Raw genomic sequence first — 15,071 nt, 5'->3', positions numbered from 1 at the left:
CTCACCGTTCATTCAAGTCTTTCAAATGGACGCTCCAGAAATAAAATATTTTCCTAATCGATATATGTATCCGGTTCTTTGAGATCCACGGTCGCCTTTACAGTCTTTGTATCCGCAAGTTTGGAGCTCCGAGGCTGCAGAGAAATTCCCGACCAGCCGGCTGATCGGAGCAGCTATAGCCCTGTAATCCCTGTTAGTCTCTGTCGCTTCCTCTCGAAACAACCATGAAACTTGAGCCGGCTGACGGCTGTGATGTCCGCGATAGGCTCGTTCTTCTCTATATATTCTTCTTATTATTCCGTATAATGGCTGCCTTTGCCGTGCAGCGACAGCCCCGCTCGCTCCAGTCTCTGTATGTCTCTGCGTCGAGCTCCTTTTTCCCTGTGTCTTCACACACAAGCAGCCACGCAGGGATCGTGTTGCGCTGAGCTCTGTTTTAAAGGGACAGAGTCACGCACAGTCAAACACACGCACGCACAGCGAAACAGGCGCACATACACACACACTTACGTGACGTCACCGCACGGCCCCGGAATTCCCTGACAGCGCAAACTGGCACTGAGTCCAACTCCCGGTACCGGAGCTGCTCCTGGCTCCTCCTGACAGGTTTATTTATCGGTTTGTACCTTTACAATGTTATTTCAGTCAAGACTTTTTTTAAGGCTGACTCGTGACCGACTGTTGTACTGGTGAACGGCCAGGAGCATGTTTCCGTGTGACCGTCTATTTTTGGATGAGGAAGAGTATTACCCGCTGACGCCATATTACACTATGATAGAGTGAGGCTATCACAGTGTTAGGATTAGATTTAGAAGATACATTTAGATTTTGAAAATAAATTGTCCAGATATAGGCTTTACAGGATAAATAGGCTATTCTAAAATAAACTCATATAATAGTCTATTTATAGGCTAACTGTATATCGTTATCTGTCATTGTGGGTTAATAGCACACACAGACAATATTGCTGACTGGATAGTTTAACATGTGGATTATAAATATATAGGTTTATTTTTTATCAGCAAAACAACGAACTATGTCCCTAATTTAAGACTATTAATGATTGTGAGAAACTGTATGTAAGCCAATCCTTAAATATGCTCTATTGGAAGACATTGAGACACATTTGAAGCAGTGTTTGTTTTTATATTTTCCCTGATAAATTATATACCTGCTATATATTTAGTCAACACTCTCTACACAGGCACTTTTTAAAGGGTTTATGAGCTGTAACTATTGGCTTCATAAAAAAAAAAAAAAAAAAAAAAAGAATAATCAATTTACTAATGATTTATAGATCAGCTATTAGTCATTTTAAGTGCAACATCTGAATTGCCAGGTTGTGAGAAAATAAATGGAATTTTGCCCTGACCCTCTGCGAGCTTTTCCAATCAGTCAAAGGGATTCTTCACAACCTGCCTGGCCACCCAAAAGTCGTTCTCATAAATAGCTTAAATAACTGTTTGTGGATCATAAATAATTGATCCACAAAACATTAGTAAATCACTAAGAAAGCAAGGTAAGCTAAGGTACCTATATTTATTCTGGATGCAGTCTTATACCTATGCTTAGATACTCCCCTGATTTCTATTGTTGAAATACATACTTGCACTGTATACATATAACATTTTATGATATATATAACCAACTGTATATATACTATATGGACTTAATATAATGTTTATACAGTCCAGCCTATGTTAGATAATGTAAAGTGTATAGATAACTAGATGGATAAATAGATGCTCTAGGGTCAGTGAAGGCTGAACAATACAATGTATTATTTATTTTTGCAATACAGTCCACATTGCTCAGCCTATAAATAAAACCTGAGTTATGAGGCTAATAATAATAGTAGGTGACATAAATATGACTGTGAACACAGAAGTAAAAGAATTATATGCTATGTGCTCAGAGGCTGCCAGCTAAGATCCTGTGTGAGGTAAACAAGGCTTTGAAAAACACAAATGGGTCTCTCTAAGGCCGGAAACATTTGTTCCAGCTTTTCCTCGCCAAAGTAACCATCCTGTGCTCTGTAATAACGCCAAAGGGCCACATTGGTACAACCAACTGTATGTGTGTCTCTCTCACACACACACACACACACACACACACACACACACACACACACACACACACACACACACACACACACACACACACACACACACACACACACACACACACACACACACACACGTGTAGGGGTTATATTTAGAAAGTACTCCCTCAGCAGGACAACAGAAGGCAAAATTAGCTGGCACAGGGAGGACGGGAGTGTGTCATGGATGATGCTGAGACAATGACATAAGGACACACACACACACACAGTTTATTTATGGTCACACCAATTTTAAAAAACAATAAAATCAGAACATGAGGAAATCTCGCTCTGTCTTGGTGCGAATCAGTGACGACATCAGTTTCTCACTGTCTGTTATAGCTGAAGGCATTTTTACTTCTGTTGGTATGCGGTAACAAGAGGGGTGTGTGTGTGTGTGTGTGTTTGTGTGCTAGATTCAAACCCCTGATGAAGTAAGTGCATGGCATGTGCGGTATGTACCACCAGGGTAGATCTAGTCTATTGTGAAGTGACAATGAATGTTCAATAATGTGTTTTGTGTTGAGAAAGAGGAGGGATGCAGCACAGTGGGGGTCTTTGACACGGGGAGGCAGTGTGTTTGTATGTGGATGTTTTGTTGTTGTGTGTTAAAGGCTGTGTGGAGAAATCAGCTGCACGCTACGACAGATACAGCACACACAGTGCTGCAGAGTGAGCTTAATGAATGCAAACATGGAAGCATTTCCGGCTGCCAGTTTGTCTGCTTAAGCGAAAGAGTAAAAGTTGAAAATTTAAACTCAAGAGGCTGCTTGCATTTCTAGCTAAGAGTAACCATGGAGCAAGAGCTTACAACAGCTAATAATGCTACAGCATGTCAATACGTAACACATTTCTCTCTAAATGGATGGAAGCTGTCAAAACTGGTTTAGGTAGGCCTAATTAAATTCCAGATGATGTAATTACATACTCAGAAAACCTGCAACCTTAATGTTATAATAATCTGTATGTATATTATTATATTACATCAAATTAGCTGTAAAGACTTTTTATTACATCATCTGGAAGCTATTACTTCATGACTTGCTCCAGTCCTTAATTATCCACCATGGAGCTGTAAACTAGAGCATTGTGGCTTGTAGCCTATATATTGTTTGCGTCTCACTGGTCTCTCCTGCACTACGACAGACTGACAGTACTATTCATGCAAATGTTATGTTGCTATGTTTGTTGCTGCTGTATGTGAATAAAATTATTTCAGTTTGCCATTTTACCCACATCATCTGAAGTCATATTGTATTCTCATATTGCTCCCAGTGGGAGATTATTACACCATGTCTTCCACTAGGTGTGTCGAGAGAGTGTCTGTTGTCTCAAGTGTGTGACTTTGCTCCGCTTTGTGTGTGTCAATGTGTGTGTAATTGTACTATAAAAAGTGTGGTGGGAGACCGTTAGCCCTGCAAAGTGAACAGGAAGAGGATTGCTGATTGATGTGGGTATGGGTGGGACTGTAGTGTACCACACACTCTGCCCCACACACATACACACAGACATAGTTTCCTCCAGCTGTTTCTCTCATAGATGCACTGTACTGTATATAATAAAAGTCTGAGAATATTAAATGTACGTCTGAGCACAATTCCCCTCCTTCCTCTCCCACAACAAGGGAAGCCAAGCCATTACAGTCTGTCCCGGGGGTCCCAAATGTGTGTGTGTGTGTGTTTGTGTGTCTTTGTGTGTGTGTGGCAGGAAGGGACAATAAGGGGAAAAAAGACTTGTGAGGCGCTGTGTGTTTAAGTTCTTACAGCTCTTATGCATGACTAGCAATCCTCTATTCATGTGTGTGGAAGGGAGCCAGGCGTGTGTGTGTGGTGGGGACTTTGTGTGTGTAATTAAAGAGATCGGGGACAAGGATGGCTCAGTTCTCACACTCCAAATATATATATAGCAGCTCTCCCATGGGTACAAGCCCCAAAAATTCCTGTCATACCAGACACACACACACACACACACACACACACACACACACACACACACACACAACACACACACACACACACACACGTTCAACAAATAAACAGCATGTAATACTCCTAAGGTCCAGACAGAGCAACAGCAGAGGGAAGAAGGTATGTGTGTGTGTGCTCTGCAGTTGTAGGAGACTGTGTTTATAGTACAGATTGTACATCTCAGCCTTTAATATGTAGGACTATGTGTGGGTCTGTGTGTGTGTGTTAGTGTGTGTGGCATACCATGAGTCAGCCTTTTGGGTACAGCGAGAGACCGACAGACATGATAATAGTCACCTCCACGCACATACTCAAACACAGTCACACCGCGAGGAGACAGAGAGCCACACAGGCAGCCAGACAGACAGACTGGCTTAGCACACCCACATATAGCAGCCATGTAGCTGGCTGAATGGTCTGCTACAGCCCTGATAATTAGGGACCTTATTCAAGGAGAGGAGGGCCGATAGAGAACCTAGCTTTCCCTCTAGTTCCTCAAACAACCAGCTAATCCCGACTGTAGCTCTATGATAAGCTAAGCACTCCAGTCCTGCTTAATATCCTCACTATCCCAAAGTTATACATAGTGAAAAGTAAACCCAGCTTAGAGGAGTTTAAAAAGCTTTGATGGCTCTTTGAGGAGTACATCATGTTTTCAGGAGATTGTCTAATTGGCCAGTTTTCCTCTTAAATGGTGAAAGCATCGAAATCATCCATGTGAAATGAGCTTGTAGCCTCTCTGAAGCTAAATGGTGGCTCACCTAGAATGGTATAGACCAGGTGTGGTAATTCTGTGTGGTAGATTGGTAAAATAACTACACTGCTTTGAACTGCAAGGGACTAGTGTATCTACTGCTATAGCCACTACTACTTGTTGTGAAGAGTAGTGTGAAAGTAGAACATTGGTTGAAATGCACTGGCTACTAGGAATTTTGTGTATTATCTCCAGGACTGATGCATTTGAAAAGTAAAGTTTTACATTTAAAATTGAAGATTCTTCAGGCCATATTTTAATTAGGGATGCAAGTAACATTTATTTTGATTATTATCTCACCTACCAATGATTTTCTAGATTTTCTGGTCGATAAAATATCTGAAAACAGTGAATCATGCCCATCACAATTTTCTACTTTTTCTACTAAACTACTTCACTTGTCCTAACAATGGGAAAGAAAAAGACATAGTCATAAAAGACTAAGAACAATATTCATATGTGAGACGCTTGTACCAGTGCTTTTTGCTTGAAAATATCTTAAATGATTACCTGATAAACAAATTGTTGCTGATTAACTTGTTTCTGTTCCAGTTTCACTAAAACAGTAACAGCTATCTATTCTTAAAATGCTACTCAAAACTAACATGACACACTGATGATTCTGGCATCTATTACTTTCGCAAGTTACTGGGAAAATCTACCACAAACACCACACGCTTGATGTATTTTGTGAACTCTGGTTGCTAACAGAAAGAACAAGCAAAACAGTGACCTTTTTTTATGCTTATGTGGCTTTGAAGAGCAAGAGGTTGTAAGTTTGATATCTGACTCAGAGGCCTCCAGAGTACACAACTCTTTGAGGACTTACACAACACACACACACACACTATTCAAAAGAACAGTTGATTTAGTGAAAGGAGCAGCGCACCACTCACACCCATAATTTCACAATCCATTACTTTTTTAACTCACAAAGCTGTGTGTGTACATAAAGAGCGCTCTCTCTCTGTTGTCTTACTCACTCGCTACCTGTCTAACCTACATAGTGTACAACAGTGCTTGTGTGTGAACGTGTGTATGTATTGTACCTGTTTGTACCTAGGCAGTACATGTTATTAAATATTGATATTTAAATGCAGTAGATGGACAAAATAAGTGAAAAACCACCTGAAAACAACTTTGAATTACTTAAATCATCATTATAAAAGCTTACATTAACAGTACAGCACTACGTACATATAGAGGCAGAGTGGAGTGTATTTGTGGATAAAAGAAATTAGTACGAAAGAAACAGTATAGAATGAAATCAGTGGAGGAGAAACTATGTAACGTGTAAGCTAAAAGAGAGCCTTACCTGGTGATCATGGGTAATGTAGTCCGTCTCTCTCAGCAGGCCACCATGACACCTCCCACCTCCTGAAACCACAATATGGAGGAACATAGGTCAGTCTAGAAGTTCAACAGTGTAAACAGCAGCAGCAGCAGAGAGCTTGACATGACTTTAAAAAGCAATTTGTTGCATTACAGTCACTCAGAAAATCAGTCACAACAGAATGAAGGCAACATGAAGTCTATCCATCAAATTCAGTTTGGGAACAGTAATCAGGCATTTAATTCAACCACTTAATCCATAAATGTCCAGCCTGAAATGAGACTGTGGCGACGTGTGCTCGGGATGTTAAAGAAGAGTTTCTATTTTCACCTTTTGTCAAAACCAGGTCAAACACATCTGTGACATTCCAGTGCGAGTTGAAGCAGCAGTCAGCAATTCATTATCACTTTAGTCAAGGGTTAAAAGAAGACAAGCTACAGCTCATTTTTTATTCCCTTTGCTTCTTTAATTATGCATGCGTGATGTTTGCCGACTCTTATATGGTCATGCTGTTGTCGATATGTCATTCAGTGTGGCTTATGAAACCACAGAGTGTGTGTGTGTGTATTTGTGTTTGTGTGTGTGTGTGTGTCAGCCAAAATGCACAGCAGGGCCTGGACCAGTACTGTGGCCATCTGTGTGTGTGTGTGTGTGTGTGTGTGTGTGTGTTCCTCGTGTGCCGCCTGTTCAGTGATTCACAGTGTCAATGCTGGGCCACATGACTGAGAACAGGTGGTACTCTGGTGTACCACCCCACCCCCAACACACACACACATAAAAACCACACACACACCTCTCCGTGTACACCCTGAGAACACACAGCACCTGTAATGTGTTAAAGCACTAAAACAGGCATGGTTACATACATACACACACACACACACACACACACACACACACACACACACACACACACACACACACACACACACACACACACACACACACACACACACACACACACACACACACACACACACTACAGAAACAGGGAATGAGAGGACCAAATGAACACACACACACTTTCTCTTATATACACTCACACATACACAGAATATGCCCTTTTAACAAATGGTTGTGGTTGACATTAGTTTCAACCTAAATGTCACCACCTCTCTTGTCCTCTTCCTCATACTTCACATATAACCCAGCAACCTGTCTTCTCCTCCCTCCTTTCTCCTTCTCTAACATCTGTGACCTTTGACCTACACATGCCACTGTGTAGACACATGCCATTGTGTCCACTTTGTTTTTTGGTGTCAGATCTAAAGCCAAACATGGTCTTTCCTTCATTCATTCTTCCACTCTATTTGCTCTGATATTCCACCATGAGGCTGTAACACAAAGCACACCTGCACATGGTGACTTTCATATGTTTCTATACTGTGCATGTATACACATAACAAATGCAGTATACATAGCCCAAGGCAGGCTGTGTGTGCGTGTGTGTGTGTGTGTGTGTGTGAGAGCTGTGTGAAGACGAGGCAGATATAGCTGGCTCAGCCCTCACTGATCTTGCAGCCTGGTGGTTAAGGCCTCCAACCTTTGAACTCAAGGTCAAAGGTCGCATCCCTTAAAGGGTCACAGCTGGCAAGACTGTAAAGGTGTAAACCTGCTGTGTGTGTGTGTGTGTGTGTGTGTGTGTGTGTGTGTGTGTGTGTGTGTGTGTGTGTGTGTGTAGGTGGCTGAGAGAGAATGTGGGTGCATTTTGAGTAGGGCCACCTTAGCAGAAGTGGGTGTCTGCTGGAGGCTGAATTGTTGCAAGGGCAGAATCTATTCTTTCATGACACATTGAGTGAATGTCACAAGCTTTGACATAATTGTTTGACCTTGATCGATATCAGGACTGTGGGGAGAGGAAGAAGGGGGAGGGTTGTGAGAAAGATAAAGACGATCACAGAGAGAGAGACCTTGAGAGGGGGAGGAAAGGAGGGAGCATGACAAGGCATAAGATGTTTGTATTGAAACAGGAAGTGACAGATGAAGAAAGAGACTGTGTAAGAGAGGGCATGAGAGAAATAATGACAGGTGGAGTGAGAGATAGAGAGATATAGAAAGTGTTTATCTTTTGTCTGTAAAGGTTAACCAGTGGGAGCATCTTCCTTTGACATTAACCAGCACAGAGAGAGGGGTAGTGGGGTGGAACGACAGAGACACTGCTCAGAGGTAAAGAGAGGAGATGAAGAGGCAGAGGGGGATAGGTGGAGGAAGATGGAGAGAAAGCCTTGGGCCAGACAAAAGTTGAAAAAAGAGCAAAAACCAAGATAGGGTAAGAGAGATAAGGAGAGAGTGAAAACAGAGCAGGACTGGTTTGACAGAGACAGATGGGGGAAAGAAAAAAAAAAGAAGTGTTTTGCAGAGTCGTCTTTACTTGGCATTCAAAAACAACACTGTGTTTAACAGCACAGGGCTCTGTAAGGAAAGCTAAAGGTACAGTGAGAACATCAAACACAATCCAGGAAGTGTAATCTGAGTAGTCAGTGAAGATGATGGCAAAACACTACACAGTGGTTTATTTTACAAAGCTGAAGGATTTTACAACTCTGGACAGTTATCATGGCAACAATAAGTCTATCCACCACCATGATGGTTGTCAGGTTTACAGCAGAAATATCCAGTTTATATTACAAAGGAAGGTGAGCTTGCACGCTCTTGGCCAATGTTGAGGCAGGTTTAACTTTTTCTCTGAGTGTCCCTGCAATGTATTTTGACAGATGTGGTATAACTGTAATAAATGCAGGGACTAAGCTTCACTGCTCCTTAATTCATTGCCATTGTTTTAATAACTGAACAAATATCTTAAACCACAGTATGTACAGGTATGTCAGCACTGCTTGAATGAAAGTCCAATCACCCCCCCCCCCCCCCCCCACAATTTTTTTTTAATTTTTCTTTATCTTTTAAAAGACTAGTGGTTTGGTATTTTTGCCTTTCACCTATATCATCTATGACTGCTGACAGTGAACAGGCAGCCAGGAAACAAGGGGGAGAGAGAATTATGTCACACAACAAAGGTCCCTGGAATTAAACCAGGTTCATGGAGGTTGTGTGTTGCAGTGTAACCATTCGGCTAACAGGGTGCTCCTAAATATCCTTTATAAGGTAAATAAAAAAGCACCAGAAGTGTAATGATATGTACATAAAAGCTAGTAAATTACCCCCCCACACCCTCAGAAAACACACTTATGCTTCACACATATCCACATGCTGTAACTTGCAATAACAAATACACACTTCAGTTGTTGCAAAGGCACAATCTGACACCTGTGTGTCTGTTTAAATGACAGCTGTCTTGCTGCTTTGCTGCATACTGTACATAGTTACCTGCTGCACAGTAAAATCAGCTTAAATCATTCACCTCAGCGTGTGTGAGCCTGCATGGCGTGAGTAAAATAGCCATGCTTGGGCTGCTCAAGCCCTTAGTCACTGGTGATTCAGTAGGACTTTTCAAGTTAGGGCAACAGGCTTCGTACCTGCACACACACATATACATAAAGTAGTGGGCTGCTTCAGGAGTGGTGGTAAATGACAGGGTTTTTATCTTCAGTGTCTTTTAGTGTAGATTCAATGTCTGCCTGTGTGTCTCTTTGTGGCATGGCCATTTGTCTGCTGTGCTCGCTGTAGTGTGTTTAAAGGCAATCACTCTTGACAGGTTACATCCTTAAATTAATCTTTAACAAAAGCCTCTTTTACACAGCCTGTGCAAGGTGGGAAAGTTGCACCTTTATTCCACCTCGCCGTTCTGTACGAACGTGTAATATGGGGGCATTGTTCTTCCAACTATAAGCCAGCAGTGGAGGTAGTTACAGAGCAGAAACAATGTCAGTGTAAAAGGGAGAGCTGGCATGGTGGGACAGGACACTGGCGATGTTGTGTTACACTTCACGCCAGTTTTGTTTGGTTCAGTATAAACAAGGAAAGGTTATTTGGAACAGCAATATAGCAGGACGCCTGTAGAAAAGGAGCTAAAGTCACCTGCCTGGGGGCAGTATACACACATCAAGCATCTAGTCATGAGTGAGGACATTGTTTAGATCTGCTTGGAATGCTGTTAGACCCCATCCTGAACTTGTGTGTGAAATTAGGACCCGGGTAGATAAGGACATTTCTTAAGAGGGCACTGTGTGATTGACAGGTTATTTGAGTTACTGGTTCACTGAGGCAGAGTTTACAGATTCTTGCAGAATTGCAGTGGATCATTTTGACTCATTCAGTTAGTTGGTTAAAACTTTTCAACCCTATCTTTTAATCCTCCAAACTGAAACAGTAAGACTTATATGTTTTTGGTTATTCTTTGAGATGTGTTGGTATTTGGAAAGCTACATGCTGTTATATCAAATGTCATGCCTCTGAAGCCCAAAATACTTGATTTAAACTGGGTGGAGGACATATTATTTTTGTATGCATGCATGAGAGTCTGTTTCTGTCTCATTTGCCTGTAAACATGCATGTGTTTGTGAGACCAGAGCTGGCAGAGCTAAAGACACTGAGGAGGAGGAGTGTCAGGTTGACTGTGGTCGGGGCTGTTTGGCTTGGTGAACTTCTGCCACATGGCTTCGGCAAAAGGTCATGGTCAAAACCAAGCCTGGCTCACAAACCATCACACCCACTCCAACTTCCCCCGCACACACACACACGCACGCAAGAAACGGATGGATAGATGACGTGACAGACAAGACAGACAGACTTCCTCTCTCTTTGGGGACAAGCAGGAGAACAACACCCACATACAGAGGAGGAGGGTGACAGACAGACTAACCAACTAGAACCACACCACATACACCCCAAGACTGTCTGAGAATCCAGCAGCAGTGAGCACAAACACACAAATAGGAAGAGAGAGAGACAGAGAGAGGGAGAGAAGACAAGAATGAACAGTTGGTAATAAATTGTGTCTAGACAGACGCTAATGAAAGCAGCCCGGCAGTGGCTGCTTCCAAAATCAAGACCTGTGAACAGAATGAATATGTGTGTGTGTGTGTGTGAGTTGTTTGAGCAAGCACGTGTAAATTGATGAATATAACCCTTTAACACTTGCCATGTGCTGTTTTTACCTTCATTGTCCTTTCTCTTTTTGTCTCTCTCTCTCTGTCTCTCACACACAGACACACACCCACACACAAGCTCACAGAAACCACACCACAGCAGCCGAGCAGAGCGCGTCCCTCACAGCTGTAGACAGTATTCAGAGCCACAGCAGTCATCGCCGGCACAGTCTTGTGACGTCAGTCCTCTAAAATAACACATGGCTCTGTCGTCAAACTCTGACTGGTCAACTCCATCCCTAAAAACAGCATTTAACTCAACTCAACTTTATTATCACCTTTCATGCAAACACGCAGCCCAAACTGTTAACGTACCCCAGTGCTGAATCACTGAGCAGAACACAACACCTGGACTTGTTACAGTAGACGCAACATGTTCATGTTCCAAGAGGTTGAAACCATCAGGAAAAGTTTATGGATGTTCCAAACTTTTATTTATCATGACATCACTGTTTCTATTAAATCTTTTGTTTGACTCAAAATGCACATCTGGCTGCATAGATGACATGTCATCTTCAACAAACTGCAAACTGCTGGAACCATGACTTTGTAAAAGCAAAATAGTCAGCTGGTCTCTGGCAAACACACCTGAAGAGACACTGATTGCACTGATCCCTTAAGCTTCTGACATGCAAGTTACACTGTTGTCAGCAAAACAACTGGAGTCTCTGACTACTTAAGACTGTGTATGCTGACACACTCCTAGTAGCTCAAAAACAACAACAGAGTGAGGAGGAGCACACAGCTGACATGCCTAAACTCGCTTTACACATACAAAAACACACATACACAGTCTGACAAATATGGCCTGAGGCATCGGAGAAGAAAACAAAGTGATCTTTTTGTTGAAGGTGATAAGTAGTGGGATGACAATATTCTCCTCCCCTAAAAGAACTCTGTGTGTGTTATTTTTTGTGAGTGTGATTAGTGCAGTAGGCATTAGATCAGGATGCACTCTTACTGTCTCTGGGGCCAAGTGTGTGTGACTGTGTGTGTGTGTATGTGATACAGAGCTGGAAAGTGGTCAGGCAAGCCCTGCCAAGCCCACATACCTTTGCAGAGGTGCTAAACTGTACTATCCAGCTGCACAATGCTATTTAAGTTAACCGTCACATACCAAAAAGACTTACTCAGACCTTTATTACACTGCTGTGTGTGTGTGTGCCCCAAACCACAATGACTTCATACCTATCAAAATATAAAAGGTGGAAAATGGAAATTTCTAATTTGCAACCAGCCACACTGATTGAGTTCAAAGGTACAATATGTAACTTTGCTTCATTAAAATGACGTTATATAGTTTGTTGAGTTGTGTACTTACAGTAGCCCAAATGTTTCCAGCAATTTTCAAACCTAGAGAAATATGTAATTTTAATCAAGGTAACGTAATGTTTTATTTAGTGACAGCTTGGCTCCGAGCAACTGCGGAATCATTTTTAACCTGAAACTGCTTTATTCTTTCTTTTTAACAGTTTTAATCACCTCAGGCACTTTGCTTTGGAGAAGAGGAGACCCGTGCTGATAATAAAAAAAAAACGTAAATGATTGACACTGACACGCCACGTCACCTAATCCAGTCTTTTGTTATTGTTTTTATTGAGCCGTACCAAAAAATTGCATACTATACATTTAACAACCAGGGTGTGTTTAAAACTTAAAGTAAGCTGAGGTACTAAAGAGCATTAGAGTGTGGTTCATAAAGGTCACAGTGTGTGTATGTATAGAGTGTGTGTGTGGGTGTGTGCATGCATGCACAAGTGGATGTGTGTGACTTGAGCTGCATCTTCTGCATCTCCTCACAAAGACTTCTTTATCTGACTGTGGCACACGTGATCCCCACATGGTGGCTCATAACATCTTCACAGGACCACACACACACACACGCGCGCACACACACACGCGCGCACACGCACACACACACACACACACACCACACACACACACACACACACACACACACACACACACACACACACACACACACACACACACACACACACACACACACGCATTCAATCACTCAATCACTTTCACCAGCAAGTAAGCATACAACCCCATAATGTATACATATCAACCTTCCTCTTCCTTCTACCCCACCTCTTCTGTGTCTGTATGGTAAGTCTCTTCCTATAGGCCGTGTTCTTAAAGGCAAAGTATCAGTGTCTGGGTATTTAATGGGGAGGGAGGCCACCTGGCTCCCCTCCAGACATTGTGACCCCACACTTCCTGAACTGGGTAGGCGCCACAGCAGACAGGAACACACACTTGCACAGATCCATCCACAATCACACGTCAGACCTCAGCACATGTATAGACTGCACAGACAATAGGGTGTGTGTGTGTGCTTATGCATCAGTGTGGGGGTGGTGAGCCCTTACCTGTCACACTTCACTGTGCAATATCTATCAAATTTGAAATGCCATAACACAGAAATTAAGTCAAGCGGGAGACAAAAAGCAGAAGAAAAGAAAATGTTTCGGCTCCGCAGAAATCTGTTTCATAGTGTGGATGAGAAACATTACACATCCTTTGTCTCACTGAATGGAGGTAAGGAAGGTAAAAACTATTTAGCTTAGCCTGCAGGTAAATCAGTGTGTCGTTCTAGGCCACGTGGGAAATATCTGTGACCTAATGAGCTTTAATCTTGCATCCTTTCTACAACATTTTATTATATTGGATACCTTAGTGGAACTCTTGCACTTAACATAAATCAGCGGGGTGTGCTGTTGTGTGTGTGTGTGTGTGTGTGTGTATTTGTGTGTGTTCATGAGTGTGTGCCATGGTTATAATGTTCCTCCACTGTAGATATATTTGATACCAGAATGAAAAATGGATAGCCAATATGAGCGCTGTTATGTCAAAGATAAATAATCATAGCCATCTATAAATATTGATAAGGTGAGTTTAGTATTGAATGTTTCTGTGTGTATTAAATATAGTATGACTGTAGCATGCAGTGAGTGGGATTTGAGCGACTTTATACTGGGGCCGGATTTTCACCATTCACAAATCTGTCTGTGTCGCCATGGAAATACTCCGCCAATCGTGCTGTAATTATTGCAGTAATCCTTTTCCATAGGAATTCAAGTGCAGTCTTGTGAACATGAACATGAGCATGACAACCTTCGTTTATGCTAATGCCGCATTTGATCCCTCTACATCTTTCATTGTGTCTTTATTTGAGGTGTGTGCAGTGTGCATGTCTCTGTCCTTGTATTTTAAGTGTGTGTATGTGTGTGTGCATAAACATGTGCTGAAGACATGCCAGTGTGTGTGTTGGTGTAAATGTGTGTCCTTGACCAGCTGCACAGGGCAGAGGAAATGAGGCGGAACTCAATCTGGTCCACACCTGTCTGTCTCTCTCTCTCTCTCTGGAGGGAGGAGCCTAGGGCCTCAAACACACACACACACACACACACACACACACACACACACACACACACACACACACACACACACACACACACACACACACACACACACACACACACACACACACATTCGTGCACATGCACACACAGCTTCATAAGTGCACCGTTCACATTCAGTATGAGCAGATAGATTATGCATGCAGCAGCCAGCTCAGGAGCTTGGATCTATTAACGTATGCACTGAGACAGTTTTATGTTTGTGTACGCTTCATGAGAGAGGGGGAGGCAGGAGAGAGAAAGCAATGATGTCTGTGTTTGTTTGTGTTGCAGGATGGGGGAACAGAGAGTGAGGGAAATTAAAAGAATGACACACATTAAGTAAAGAGAAAGAGAGGATGACAGAAAGGTGAGAGGGGGACTCTTCTTTAGGAGGAAGCAGACAGGAGTGAGGGACGAGGTCGAAGGAGAGAAGATGAAGAGATCGAGGATGACAGTCTGAG

General features: G+C 42.4%; 1 protein-coding gene across 1 annotated transcript in view; it reads right to left on the bottom strand.

Annotated features, from left to right (window-relative positions):
• kdm6ba (lysine (K)-specific demethylase 6B, a) overlaps positions 1–15,071 on the bottom strand; it is a 95,224-nt gene that overhangs the window by 24,301 nt on the left and 55,852 nt on the right. Inside the window, exon 5 of the mRNA XM_056368497.1 lies at positions 6,138–6,199. The gene's annotated coding sequence lies outside the window, so the exon portion shown is untranslated. The remainder of the gene's footprint in view (positions 1–6,137; positions 6,200–15,071) is intronic.

This window comes from Seriola aureovittata, chromosome 23, assembly GCF_021018895.1.
Source record: "Seriola aureovittata isolate HTS-2021-v1 ecotype China chromosome 23, ASM2101889v1, whole genome shotgun sequence".
In the NCBI taxonomy this organism is placed as follows: Eukaryota; Metazoa; Chordata; class Actinopteri; order Carangiformes; family Carangidae; genus Seriola; species Seriola aureovittata.
This window is presented reverse-complemented; position numbering and strand designations above follow the sequence as displayed.